General features: G+C 38.1%; 1 long non-coding RNA gene across 1 annotated transcript; it reads left to right on the forward strand.

The window, feature by feature from the left end:
* Positions 1-1036: 1036 nt before the first annotated feature.
* LOC142176762 (uncharacterized) lies at positions 1037-5897 on the forward strand. The gene is made up of 2 exons (XR_012705558.1): positions 1037-1886; positions 4699-5897. It is a non-coding gene; the product is annotated as an uncharacterized LOC142176762 (long non-coding RNA).
* The last annotated feature ends 9290 nt before the right edge of the window (positions 5898-15187 follow it).

The raw sequence follows: 15187 nt of genomic DNA on the forward strand, positions 1-15187 counted from the left end.
TTTCTATATATCCTGGTGTTTCTGCTATTGCTATTTTATTATCTATTAGTTGTTTTGAGATATATCCTATCCATAATTGTATTGTTTTATTTATATCTGCTACACAATCTAGATCTAAAAAATTATATTGCTCAGTTATCTGTCTTGGTGCCCATTTCTTATTTAACCTTTTATCCCATAATGTTTTGTTTCTATCATATGCATCATAACTTACTCTGTAATAGGTTGGGTTGAAATGTTTTGGATTTTTTACTCCTGATATGTTTGGTTTATCCTCGTTCATATGTCCTGTATTTATTTCTGGGTTTATTTTTATCTTTTCTGTTTTTTCTATAAGTTCTGTGTATGTTTCACTTGTTTCTGAATAGTTTTCTCCTAGTTCTGTGTCTTTATCACTTTGGTCATTTATTTCGTTTATACTTATTTTTGATGGACTCTCCTGTACTTCTTCTAACTGTAATTTGAACTTTTCTATCTCATTTGTTAGTTTTAGTTCTTGTTCTTCTGTAGACATGTAGTTTTTTACCATCCCCAAGATTTTACACATTGTACCGTAAGATATTTAGTTTAGGTTTAGTATCGCTATTCTAAATAGTTTTGACTCTTTTACTTTATTTTATCACAAAAATAAAAATTACAAAAAATATTCTCTTTTATTTAGCTAATTAATATTTTATCTAGTTACTTTTAATTTATCTACCTTACATAAAATTAAAAAATACAAAAATAGTTCTACTTTGTTTTCAGGAATATTATTTTAATTTTACAATGATTTTTTTATTTTTATCTTTTAGTATGATATTTGAAAAATACCAAAAATAGGTTTGTTTTAACGGTTAGTATTATTTTAATAGTTATTTTACTTAACTAGGATTAATTAGTAAATGATGTAGTATTTTAGTCTTATTTTAGAAGAAAAAGTATGAAATTTGAGGCTAATTTTATTTGTTCTTAATTGAAGAGGTTCAAAAAAATGGCTCAAAATTAAAAGCCCAAACCCTAAGACCTACTTCCACTTCTTCTTATACACCCTAACACACATTTTCAAGATCTAGACAAAAAACAACCAAAAACCTATCTTCTTCTCTAAGTTTCAGTTGTTCTTCTTCATTTTTTTTTCACAACCTAGAACACACCTTCACTAACCTAGAGACAACACCTAGGCCTTATCCCCCTCCCCCCCCCTCCCAAAACACCCATCAGCACCATTCTTCTTCCTTCTTCTTCTTTATGTTTCAGCTGTTCTTCTTCAAATTTTTTTCACAACCTAGAAGACACCTTCACTAACCTAGAGACAACACCTAGGCCTAACCCCCCCCCCCCCCAAACACCCATCAACACCATTCTTCTTCCTTCTTCACAACCTAAGACACCCGAAGACCCTCAAGCTAAAAGACGACAGCATCGATTTCTTTGAACGAAAACATTCAAAAAGATGAAGAACACACACACATATGATAGAGAGATAGAAACGGACAAAATAGAAGGGAACAGGAGGGGACAAAAATTGGGAAAGAGATTGGGGCAAAACTTTTCTTTGGATTCTTTTCCTCTTAATTTCGAGAATGAAAGATGCCCAAAATTTCCACATTTTAGTATCAGTCCTTAGCTATTCAGATCAAAAATCACACAAAAGTACATTAGTTTTCTCTCTTTCAAAAATTAGATTTCCATAAGCAAGTGAAATGAAAATGGGTTATGCTTGAGATCTGGTTCGCGTTCGAGGAGTCTAGGTTCACAGTTTGTTTGAGCTTTGGTCTGCGGATACCTGTTGGCTTATTACGATTTTGTTCGAGTCCCGGCATTAGCTTTTGCTTGTATTTTCAAACAGAGAATCGTTAAAGGCTATTGAAGCCTTTATTTGGTCTTTTGGATTTATGGCCAAGGTATGATTTCTAATTTCAAATGATGTAATGGTTGTTTGGACGGTGTTATTTTATGAAATTCGCGAAGATTATTCACCTAAACGCTTGAAAATGCCTTGTTACGTTAAATCTGATCTATTCTCGAAATGGCAATGTATGGGGTTAGTGTATATCTATGTGGAAAGATGTTTATATTGCTTTGTTGATTGTTAAATTCTCTGTGGCATTGAAATGGGTCCAATATTTTAAGCACAACTTAATTAATAGTAGGCCGTCAAACAATTTGCCAAACCATTTTCGTTGTTTAACGTAAATTCCTTAGATGATTTAAGACTTTCATTTTTTTGTCCTTTTATATATGTTAGCAATTAGCTTCAGTTAGCTCTAATATACTCATCAAGAGTCAAGCGCTAATAATTCATCTCCTCACATACACTTTTTTGATAAAGGACTTCCATAATTCACTATCCCGCACTCTTCCATAATCCATGGCCTTATAATAATCTCAAATTAGCTTTAAGAATAATCATGAACATTCGTAGCTTGCTTTAGGCGCGATTAATAAAATCATCACGGCTATATGTACGGTTCTTGTGACATAGTCGTGATACATAATCCCTAATTCGGGTACACATTTCATGTGACCTGATCACAACTTCGAACAAGAATAAAAATAAATATGTCATAAATCGCGGGTGCATTTCATGTGGCGCGGTTTACAATGTGTACAAAAATGACAAGTGTACGACATCGTGACTTGTTCCAGAAATAATTTCATAAATAAATAAAAGTGGTTATAAAGTTAAAAATGCACAATAGGTTCTAAACATGTAAGAAATTAGATAATTAGGCCAATTATTAATAGTTGAGCGACCGTGCTAAAATAATAGAATCCCGAAATGCCTAACACCTTCTCCTGAGTTAACTAAATTCCTTACCTGAATTTTGTATTTCACGGACTGTAAAATAGAGTCAATTTCCTCGATTTGGGATTTTAAATAAACCGGTGACTTGGGACACCATAAATTATTCCAAGTGGCGACTCTGAATTAAATAAAATAACCACATTTCGATTAATGTCACTTTAATTGAAAAAACTCTCCTATCCCCCTCGGGTGGAAAAAGGAGGTGTGACATTGTGAGATACAAAGAAAGCTGAACATGAAACAAACAAAGAAAGAGGATAAACAGAGAGAGGGATTAATCGCTGTATAGATATATATATATATATATATATATATATATATATATATATATATATATATATATATATATATATATATATATATAGTCACAGACACATTATCCATCCATCCGACGCATTTTACTATTTAAGAATCAAATGGTAAAAAATTGATTAACATTTAAAAATATATATTATTTTATCATATTGACATAAAAAGAATTACAACTTTGTAACGACACGATTGGTCGTTTTAAGAATTAACGCTCCGATCCCCTATTAACTGCTTTCCCCGTGTTTGTTTCTTCTATTGTGAGTTGCCGGGAGGATTTATTTGGAATTTCGGAGAGTTTTGGGACACTTAGTCCCTAAATGAGACTTTAAGCTTTATAATTTGGATCATAGTCAGAGAAGTGTAAAGACGGCCTCGGAATGGAATTATGTTGGTTCTATTGGTTTCGTTGGGTGATTTTGAGCTTAGGGGTGTGTTCGGATTGTGTTTTGGAGGTCCGTAGCTTATTTAGGTTTGAAATGCCGAAAGTTGAATTTTTGAAGTTTCCGGTTTGATAGTGAGATTTTGATATAAGGGTTGGAATGAAATTCCGATTGTTGAAGTAGCTCCGTAGTGTTGAATGTGACATGTGTACAAAATTTCAGGTCATTCGGACGAGGTTTGATAGACTTTTTGATCGAAAGCGTAATACGAGAGTTTTTGAAGTTCTTCGGCTTGGATCCGATGTTAATTGGTTGATTCGATGTTGTTTGAGGTGTTTTGAAGATTTGTATAAGTTTGGATATTGGTATATGACTTGTTTGTACTTTTGGTTGAGGTCCCGGGGGTCTCGGAGTGATTTCGGATGGATGACGGGAGGTTTGGAGTTGAGTTTGGCAGCTGAAGTTTTATGGTTGCTGTCATAACCGCATCTGCGGTTGCAAGGCCGCAGGTACGACTCCCGCATATACGGAAGAAAGCCGTAGAAGAGGCCAAGAGGTGAGTCAGTCAGAGCTGCAGAAGCAGACATATGGACGCATTTGCGATGGCGCAGGTGCGAGAGAGTAACCGCAGGTGCGGTACCAGACCTTTAAGTGAAAACCGCAGGTGTGGTGGGTTAGACAGTAGAAGCGGGACCGCAGAAGCGAGAAAAGACCGCAGGTGCTTTTGGGACACCGCAGAAGCGAGAAAAGATCCCTGGGTCAGAAGGTATATATTTCACTCTTCGCGATTTTTGGTCATTTTTCTCAATATTTCATTCGGGGTGAAGTTTTTGGGCGCCATTTCAAGGGAGATTTTTAGAGGGATTCATTGAGGTTAGGTCCTTGGTTCCTAAGCTCGTTATTATGGTGATTTTTATTGTTCTAACCATGAAATTTGAAGGAAAATCAGTGGTAAATTGGGGGTTAGGGCTTGGTTAATTAGAGAGCTTTGAGAGATGATTTGATTGACCATTTGAGGTCCGATTTTGGTACTTTTGGTATGACTGAACTCGTTAGAGTATGAGGATTCTGAAAATATAAATTTTCTCCGATTTTGAGACGTGGGCCCCGGGGGTGGGGTTAGTCATTTTACCTATTTTCGCGTATTAGCTTATAATTTATTTGTGGAATCAATTACTTGAAGTTATATTTACATTAAGCAATTTAATTGAATAGATTTGGGCCATTTGGAGTCGAGTACTCGTGGCAAGAACGTGGTTTCAGGTTGATTTTGAGCCGGTTCGAGGTTAGTGGCTTGCCTAACCTTGTGTGGGGGAACTCCCCTTAGAATTTGGTATTGTTGATATGTGAAATGCCTTGTACGTGAGGTGACGAGTGTGTACTTGTGCTAATTGTTGAAAATCCTATTTTCATTAAGTAACTTTAATTGTGTTTCCTTTCTTATTTATACTACTTGCAATTTAAGCATGTTATTAGCTTAGGGAAGCATGTCTAATTGACTTAATTAGTTTACTTGCTCAAACTGCCTTATTTGTATTATGTGTAGCATACTAGGTTAGAAATACCTGTTTTACCTTGGTATGAGATTGAATTTAATTAGGTATTCTTCGTGTTGCTGTTGTGTGTTTACTTTGGGACTACGGGACGGTATCCCGGGAGATCCCTAGCATATATATTGATTTGGACTGTAATGGGGGATACCGAGAGATCCCAGCACGTATATTGAGGATACTAAGATATCCTTGGGATACCGAGAGATCCCCAGTATATATATTGAGGATACTAAGAGATCCTCGGGATACAGAGAGATCCCAACACACATATTGAGGATACTAAGAGATCCTCGGGATACTGAGAGATCCCGGTTGTTATCTCTGTGTTGAGCGGTATTCCTTTTGTGATTATTTTGTCTCTGTTATAGTTGTTGTCATTCTTATTATCATGTGTTATTTCTTATTGTTAGAATTTAATTATATTGTCGTATTCTATACTGTTTTACCTCATTTTCCAGCTATAATGAGTAGGGCCCTGACCTTCCTCGTCATTACTCGACCGAGGTTAGGCTCGACACTTACTGAGTACCGCTGTGGTGTACTCATGCCTTTTTTTAGCATATTTTTCATGTGCAGATCTAGGTACTTCGACTGAGTCCTACTACCATAGAGGCAAGGCGTTCCTCCAGAGACTTCAAGGTATATCTGCCGCCTCCGCAGACCGAGGAGTCCCTTTCCACTCTCTCTTATAGTTTTAGCCCTTATGTATTTATCTTGATTTAGGCATTCTAGAGTTAGAGCACAATGTAGTACTCATAGCTTGTGATTTCATGAGATTCTGGGTTTTGGGAATTGTTTAGTTTTTGAGATCTTGTATTGGTATATGCCGAGCGACATATTAAACACTTCTATATTTGTTTATCTTTAGTTTTTATTAGTTTTTCGGCATTTTGCTTCTTTTTTCCGAAATTGTTAGGCTTACCTAGTCGTGCCATCATGACAGTTCATGTGGATAACTTGGGTCGTCACAAGTTGGTAAAAGATCTCTAGATTTATAGGAGTCATGAATTACAAGCTGGTTCATTAGAGTATCGCGGATCGCTACAGAAACATCTGTACTTATCTACGAGAGACTATGTAACTGTTAGGAAAATTCCACTTCTTTTGATTTCATTGTCATGCGAGATTTTTGTTATCACAATTCTAAACTTCGGTCTTCTATTCTCTAGCCGATGGTGAGGACACGTGCTATCAGAGATGATCAGGCACCCGCAACCCCTACTGGACCCGTCAAAGGTTGGGGCCGGGGTAGAGGCCGAGGACGTGCACGTGGTGCAGCCAGAGCACCCGTGCGAGCTGCCACCGATGTGCCACCAGCAGTTCCAGCCGGAGTCCAGGCTCCTGTGTTACACCCCACAATATTATGATGATGTCACGTCCTGCAGTATTATATTACGATAATATTATGCCCTCTAGTATTACAGTACGATGGTATTATGCTTCGCTGTATTAAGTTACGACAATATTGTACCCTACAGTATTACATTACGGTGATGTTACGCTTCGCAATATTATGTTGCGATGATGTTGCACCCTGTGGTATTGTACGTTGAATTTGTCGTAAGGTAATTGACATCAGTCCAAGTAAAAGATTATTTGGAGATTATAAGGATTATGCTATTTCACAAGTGATGAGTAAATTCGTGAAGGTGAAAGGGGAAGCAAGTCAAATAAAATGAATTTTCATCAAAGTTTGACATTTTGGGATAAAGTACGGCCCGAGCTAAAATACCCGATATTTATGGACTAGTGCCATACAAGGTACTACATGACCATAAGGTGTACAACGTATATTAAAAAGGAGTAGTATTTTAAGTAATTCGAGACAATTCTTAATTATGTGAATAATTGGTTAGTTGGTTAATTATTGGATTAGTGGAGAATTACCAAGTAAATTAAAGAAGTTGATAATTAATACTCCTTCCGTTCCATTTTATGTGAACCTGTTTGACTGAGCACGAAGTTTAAGAAAAAATGAAGTCTTTTGGAATTTATGGTCCTAGACAAATTACAAATGGGCACAGAGAATTTGTGTGGTTATAAAAGCTTATCATTAAGGGTAGAATTGTAAGTTTAAGCTAAATTATTTCCAAATTTAGAAAGGGATCATTCTTTTTGGAACAGACCAAAAGAGAAATAGATTCACATAAACTGGAACAGAGGGAGTAATGATTTGGATAATTATTAAGCATGATGTGGAAGCCATATAAATCCCATATGATGACTATTCACTTACATACCATGTGGCATGTGTATAGGAGTTGGTGGCTTACAAGGATGATTATGAGAAAAGTGCATAAATTTGCCTAAAAAAAGATTACGGATGAAGCTTGGCACTCAAATATTTTCTATATCAAATACTATAATCAGAAGTTAGCCATTCTTATAAGCTTTCAATACATTTCATTCTCAAAACACTTCACTCAAAATTCTAAACATTACATTGATAATCTAATTTCTTCAACCAATATCTAACGAGGTTCTTAGCACAATTAGCAACGTGAGATTTTGCGACTCTTAAAGAGTACGGTGCAACCTTTTCCAATAATATCATACAGATTTTTTCCTATTCCAGGTATGTTAAGGCTATCCTTTCTTTCTTATGGCATGATCAATACGACACAAATGAGATGAGCATATGCACAAATTCCATAAATGTCTCTATTCATAGAATTATTAGAGATATCTATGTTCTTGAATTTCCATGTGTTATAATATTCTATCATCTGTTCATGGGTCTCAGAAAAACACGAAAGTTGAAAAGAGTTTACTTTATGGTATTACTCAAATGCAAAATAGTCTTATGTCTGTTATGCGACAGATATGCGGTCGCATATTTAACTAGAAAAGGTATTTTTGTCCAAATTTTGTCTCGAGTTTTGACCCACTATAAATAGATTTATTGGCGTTTTATGGGGGCATCTTGTCTGATTTTGGAGCTACAATCCAAGGCTTTAATATTCCTCTCTTTTGGAAGCTTTTGGGTCAAGAATCTTTTAGTTCGTAAGCTTTATGGCATTAAATATTCCCTTCCTTTTGTATTTTAGTATGTGTAGCTAACTTTAAATACTAAGGTTGTGGACCCTAAATGGGTGTTACGTTAATGGGTGTTCAACATTGAATATATGTATAATGGTTGGTTGATATTTATTTACTTCTCATTTTTCATTTATTGTTGGTGGTTGCAAACATTAACAAGTGCCATTAAATTCTTAATTTTCTTCGAAAAGTGGGTTGGAATTTAGTAGAAGTAAATATCAAAGACTCAAGGCTTTAAACCTTGTTTAATAGAATCACTTAGGAATAAGTGGATTTTATTTGGCATATATTGATTATTCTTAATTGCAACTCTTTTATATTTGAAAAAATCGTAAAGAGGAAATACTACCCAACTATTGAAAAATATTGGGTAGTCATTAGAAATTATTTGCGTATCAAAAGAACCTTCCATTAGAAATATATCATATTAACACCGATAGCATTACCTTCATTGAAGGGGACACAACTTTGGTTTCTTTAATCAAATTATTTACATTCTCAATATCACAATTAGTTATTTCTTCAAACCAAACTCAATTCATACTCTTGTTACCATTAACCGAATAGAATTACGACTTTAGTCAAGTAACACACTATTTGAGTAACCTTTTCACACCTATTCCCTGTGGGATTCGACCCCAACCTTGTTGGGTTATTATATTTAACACCGACCGCCTTACACTATTTAATTAAAGTGTAATTTGAGCGTATCGAATTTTGCCGCCATTGTCGGGGAATATGGTTTTGAAATTACTAACTAGTGTGTGCTTTACTTTACGTCTTAGTCTATTCCATCACACTTTGCTTGTTTTGCATGGTGTTGATAGGAAAACATGGCCAAATATGAAGAAGAAATAGAGGCGAAAATGGAAGAAAATCATTTTGCAGACATAGAGGAGTACATTGAGGATACAAATGCTATTGTACCTCCGACCGTTGGCGCTGCAACCTTCAAAGTGGAACATGGTTTAATCCTTATGCTCAAAGCAGAGGGATTTTTCAGGAATTCCATTGATGATGATCCGACACAACATCTTAGAAACTTCTTGGGTGTGTGTGATGCATAAGCAGAACAACGCCTCAGATGATGCTCTAAGGTTGAGGTGCTTCAAGTACTCACTAGCTGCGGACGAAAGGAAATGGCTTCAGAATATGCCACCAAACTCCATTCATTCTTGGCCTGAACTTGTCCGGGCATTCTTAGCTAAATGGTTCCCACAAAGTAAGAAGTCTGAGCTTTGGGATAAAATTTTCTTTTTCAAGCAAGTACCGGGAGAACATCTACATTAGGCATATGATCGGTTCAAGTTATATTTGGTGAGGTCTCCCAACCATGGTTTTTCGGATTCTATCTTATTGGAAAAATTCTACATGGGCTTGGATCCTATGAACCAATCTACAGCCAAGAATGCAGTTGACGGATCTTTCATGGACAAATCATTCGCAAGGGTCACACAAATACTTGACAAAATGGTAAAGCATAATCAAGCATGGCACTCATAGGACACCACAAGTGGAATTGCATATGGGTCTTCTTCCTTGACCACCATGATCAAGTAAAACCAAGAGAGGGATCAAGTGATTGCAGGGCTTGCCACAAATGTCAATATGTTGACAAAGATGTTCACAGAAAGCCAAAGGAAGAAAGTAAATGTGGTGGAAGATGTGCAACCCATATCAAATGAGGACTTTGAGGAGGCAAACTATGTCAACAACTCACAAGGAGGATATCAAAGGCAACAATACCAAGGTCAAGGACATCAAAATCAATGGACGCCTCACTCGTAAGGGCAAGGCAACCAACAGTGAAGAAGTGACCAAGGCGGCTCTAATCAAGGTAATTGGAACAACAACAACAACTTCCCAAATCGAAGTTCAAACCCTTATGTTCCTCCAAAGGGCCAATATTCAAATCAAGGTTCCTCAAGTGAGTCTAAGTTGGAAGACATGCTTGAACGGGTATTCCAAAATCAAGAGAAGTCCGACCCTTATATGAGGAATATGACCAAGCTTGTTGGTTCTCTTACCGCATCCATTCAAAAATTGGAGATGCAAATGAGAGACCTCTCTAGGGAACAAAATCCGAAGCAAAAAGGGACACTTCCAAGTGACACAATTGCGAACCCCAAGGGTAGTGGGAATGGTCCAACTTCTCATGTTATGGCGATTACTACTCGGAGTGGGAAGGTACTACAAGGAGGGAGTGAACAAGTGGTTAAAGTTGAAGAGTCCAAACATGAAGTTGAGGTTAAAGAGCCAAGGGGTGTTGAAGTTGAAAAGGTTCCAGAAGAGTTGAAAGTGCAACAAGAAAACCGGGACGAGGTAAAGGAAAAGGTAAAAGAGACACCAAAAACTCTACGACCTATTCCTAGACCTCCTCCTCCATTCCCTCAAAGACTTTCTAGGAAGGTTGATGATAGCAAACTCGAATCTATGACATTCTCAAGCAATTATCGGTGAATATTCCATTTGTGGAAGTATTTCAAGAGATGCCGGGTTTTGCTAAATATTTGAAAGATTTGATCACCAAGAATAGAACCACAAAAAAAGAAGTGGTGAATGTGACTCACCGGGTTAGTTCCATCATTGCAACATCTACCGTTCAAAAGAAAGAAGACCTGTGAGCTTTCACCATTCCTTGTACTATTGGGGCACATGATTTTGTAAGAGCCCTTTGTGATAATGGGGCTAGCATCAACTTCATGCCTCTTGCCATTTACAAGAAAGCAGGGTTAGGTATGCCAAGGCCTACAAGTATGAGATTGCAAATGGTCGATCGTTCCATAAAGAGACCGGTGGGAATTGTTGATGATGTACTTGTTAAAGTGGGAAAGATTCATTTACCCGCCGATTTTGTAATTCTTGATTGTGCGGTTGACAAAGAGATCCCTATCATTTTAGGGAGACCATTCCTAGGCACAGGAAGAGCACTAATGGATTCGGAATGGAATGAGATCAAATTTCACGTGAATGATGAAGAGGTCACATTTCAAAGCAAGCAAGGGTATGAAACTACAACATGAATATGAGAGCATCTCGGTGATTGATGTTGTTGATAAAGTTGAAGATGCGGTTGAAATGAAGATGGAAGAATAATGCCTTGGTGAGGCGTTGACGGCTATTTTGGTGAACTTTGATGGTGAAGATATGGAAGGATATATGGAATCGGTAAATGCATTGGAGGGGCTTGGGTACTACACTTATGCTCCGACAAAGCTCTCTCTTGACTTGGAGAATAGAGCCACTCCTTCTGCAAAGCCTTCTATTATTGAGCCACCACAATTAGAGCTCAAACCACTTCCACCACACTTGAGGTATAAATTTCTTGGCTCAAATGATACTTTACCGGTAATCGTTTCTTCTTTGTTGAATGATGTGCAGGTAGAACGATTGTTGGAAGTCTTGAAGGAGCATAGGCAAGCTATTGGATGGACAATTTCAGATATCCAAGGGATCCCCCCCGGAATTTGCAAACACAAGATCCAATTGGAGAGCGAGAGGAAACCAAATGTGGATCATCAACAACGGTTGAACCCGTCCATGCAAGAGGTGGTAAAGAAAGAAATCATCAAGTGATTGGATATCGGGGTAGTCTATCCCATTGCCGATAGTTTTTGGGTGAGCCAGATGCAATGTGTGCCGAAAAAGGGAGGCATGACTGTGGTTGAAAATGATAAAAATGAGCTCATCCCTACAATAAAGGTGACCGGATGGAAGGTGTGTATGGATTACCGGAAGCTCAACAGTGCCACATGCAAACACCATTTCCCTATGCCTTTTATTGATCAAATGCTTGATTGGCTAGCGGGAAGGTCATTCTATTGCTTTCTTGATGGATATTCCAGTTACAACCAAATCCACATCGCATTGGAGGATCAAGAGAAGACAACATTCACTTGCCCTTATGGAACTTTTGCTTTTAGTCGTATGCCATTTGGTTTGTACAATGCTCCGGCTTCTTTTCAAAGATGTATGATGTCCATTTTCTTCGACATGGTGGAAGATTTTTTAGAGGTTTTCATGGACGACTTCTTAGTGGTAGATGACTCTTTTGAGCACTGTCTTAACAATCTTAGACAAGTGCTTAAGAGATGTGAAGAGACCAACCTTGTGCTTAACTTGGATAAATGCCATTTCATGGTGGATGAATGTATTGTATTGAGGCATAAAATTTCAAAACATGGCATAGAGGTAGACTGGGCAAAGATCGAGATTATTTCCAAGCTTCCACCACCTACTTTCGTTAGAGGTGTTCGAAGTTTCTTGGGGCATGCCGGGTTCTATAGGCGTTTCATCAAGGATTTTTCCAAGATTGCAAATCCTATGTGCAAACTCCTTGAGAAACATGCCAAACTTGTATTTGACGACAAATGCCTCAAAGCCTTTGAGGAATTGAAGCAAAGTCTCACCACTGCACCTATTATTGTCACACCCGATTGGTCTCTTCCTTTCGAGCTCATATGTGATGCCAGTGGTGTAGCTATTAGAGCAATGCTTGGTCAACGTCACAACAAGGTTCTCCACCCGGTCTATTATGCAAGCAACACACTCAATGGGGTGCAAATGAATTACACAGTAACTGAGCAAGAACTTCTTGCCATTGTCTATGCCTTTGAGAAGTTCCAGGCTTATTTGTTGGGATCCAAGGTGATAGTGTACACAGATCATGTTGCTCTTCGCTATCTCATGACAAATAAGGATGTAAAGCCTCGGTTGATTCGATGGGCCTTGTTGGTGAAAGAATTTGACTTCGAGGTCAAGGATCGCAAGGGAACTCAAAATCAAGTAGTGGATAATTTATCAAGGCTTGAAGAGGTAGGGAGGCCAAAGGGAGATCTTGAAATCAATGATGCATTCCCGGATGAACACATATTGGCACTATCTAGCACTTTTTCTCCTTGGTATGCCGATATTGCTAACTACTTGGTTAGTGACCTTATTCCGGAGGGATTGGAATCCTATCAAAAGAAGAAGTTCTTGAGAGACTGCCGGCAATACTATTGGGAAGAACCATTCTTGTTTCGTGTTTGTGCTGACAACGTTATCAGAAGGTGTGTTCCAGAAGAAAAGATTATGCCAATTCTAAAGGCATGCCATGATTCACCGGTTAGGGGTCACCATGGGAGAAATCAGATGGCGGCTAAGGGGCTTGAATGTGGTTATTATTGGCCGTCGATCTATCATGATGCCAATCAAATGGTCAAGGCTTGTGACCAATGCCAAAGGCAGGGATCAATCTCCAAAAGGCATGAAATGCTAATGCACTTTGTGATAGAGATAGAATCTTCAACGTATGGGGAATTGATTTTATGGGTCCCTTTGTAAGCTCTTGTGGGATGAAATATATCTAGGTAGCTGTGGACTATGTGTCCAAATAGGTTGAAGCAATTGCCTTACCAAACAACGAGGCGAGAAGTGTGACCGCATTCTTAAAGAAAAACATATTCACTCGGTTTGGAACTCCTAGAGCCATTCTTAGTGATGGTGGGTCTCATTTCTGTAACAAGGCTTTCACGGGGCTACTAGAGAAATATGGTGTCAAGCATAAGGTGGCCGCACCTTATCATCCCCAATCAAGTGGCCAAGTTGAAGTTTCCAACCGGGAGATAAAGAGAATTCTAGCAAAGACTGTTAATGAAAACTGGACTGACTGGTCAAGGAAACTAGATGACGCATTGTGGGTGTACCGTACGACGTACAAAACTCCTATTGGCACTTCTCCTTACCGGTTAGTCTTCGGAAAGGCTTGTCACCTATGGAACTAGAGCACAAAGCCACGTGGGCTTTAAAGAGGTTGAACTTGGACTAGGTTGAAGCTACAAATTTGAGGTTAACACAACTCAATGAAATGGAGGAATTCTGTTTCCATGCTTATGAAAGTGCAGCTGTGTACAAAGAAAGGATGAAATTCGTCCACGGCAAGAAGATCTTGAAAAGGGATTTCAAGTCAGGTGACTTGGTTCTGCTCTTCAACTCAAGGCTAAAATTGTTTTTGGGCAAGCTCAAATCGAAATGGTCCAGTCCGTTCAAGGTGGTCAATGTCTCTCCTTTTGGAGCTGTGGAATTAGCATCGGAGGATGGGCTTAGGACTTTTAAAGTTAAATGGACAGTGAGTCAATCACTACTTGGGCACAGACGGAGAAAAACATTTGGTGGAATAATTGACTCTCAAAGATGGTCCATGCCCGACCAATGAGTTAAACAAAAGGAAAGCCAACTTCGTCGTGCCGCGACGTTAAGTCAAGCGCTTCATGGGAGGCAACCCATGTGTGGTAACACCCTTTTTGTCCTTTAAATTTTTAATTTTTGTTAGATAGATTTAATTGAGCAATTTAAAGTGTGTGTTAGAGTGCAGGGGATTCAAAGGATCATAACACGAGGTAATATTGCATGAGAAAGGGAAGAAAAATCACCTTGGGAAGTTTGTTACACATATGCGGTCACATTTTCACTATGCGAACCACATTTTGGTCGCAAACCTAGACAGTGGGTTTGGCTAAAATTGGTGATAAAAATTCGACAAGGTGGTGCACTTTGCGGACCGCATTTTCACTATGTGATCGCATAGTGCACCACATTTTGGCCCTCATGCAACTCAAGCTGAATCCACCGTATAACACTTATGCAGTCGCGTAAGGTGTTATGCGGTGACTAACACGTCGCATTCCTCCCAATTAAGTCCCTCGCATCTCTTTTTTGCATTTCAAACATGCCCAAAAGAAAAACAAAAGAAAACAATTTTTGTATCAAACGAAAAAGAAAAAAACAAACTAAGAACGGAGAAGGCAAACAGTCTAGTGAATCAAGAACATAAAGCAACATATGTGAAATCATCTCCCAAGTGTGCTTCACTGGTATGTTTTCCTTGTCACAATTTCATTCTGGCAAGCTTTTATTTCACATTTGTTTTTGCTTGCCCCATTTTTTTTGTTGTTTCCTATTTTATTTTCTTTTTGTTTGTGTTTTGTAGTAGATATCTGCCCGTATTGTGATAGTCTTTTTGGTTGGGAAGTATGTTTGGGGTGCTGGGTAGTAAAACTTAGGACCGCCATTGTTGAGGGTTGAGCTCAAATCGTTGGGAGTGGTGAATTGTTCGGCTCGTATAATCAAAA

This window comes from Nicotiana tabacum, chromosome 22 (genome assembly GCF_000715075.1).
Source record: "Nicotiana tabacum cultivar K326 chromosome 22, ASM71507v2, whole genome shotgun sequence".
In the NCBI taxonomy this organism is placed as follows: domain Eukaryota; kingdom Viridiplantae; phylum Streptophyta; class Magnoliopsida; order Solanales; family Solanaceae; genus Nicotiana; species Nicotiana tabacum.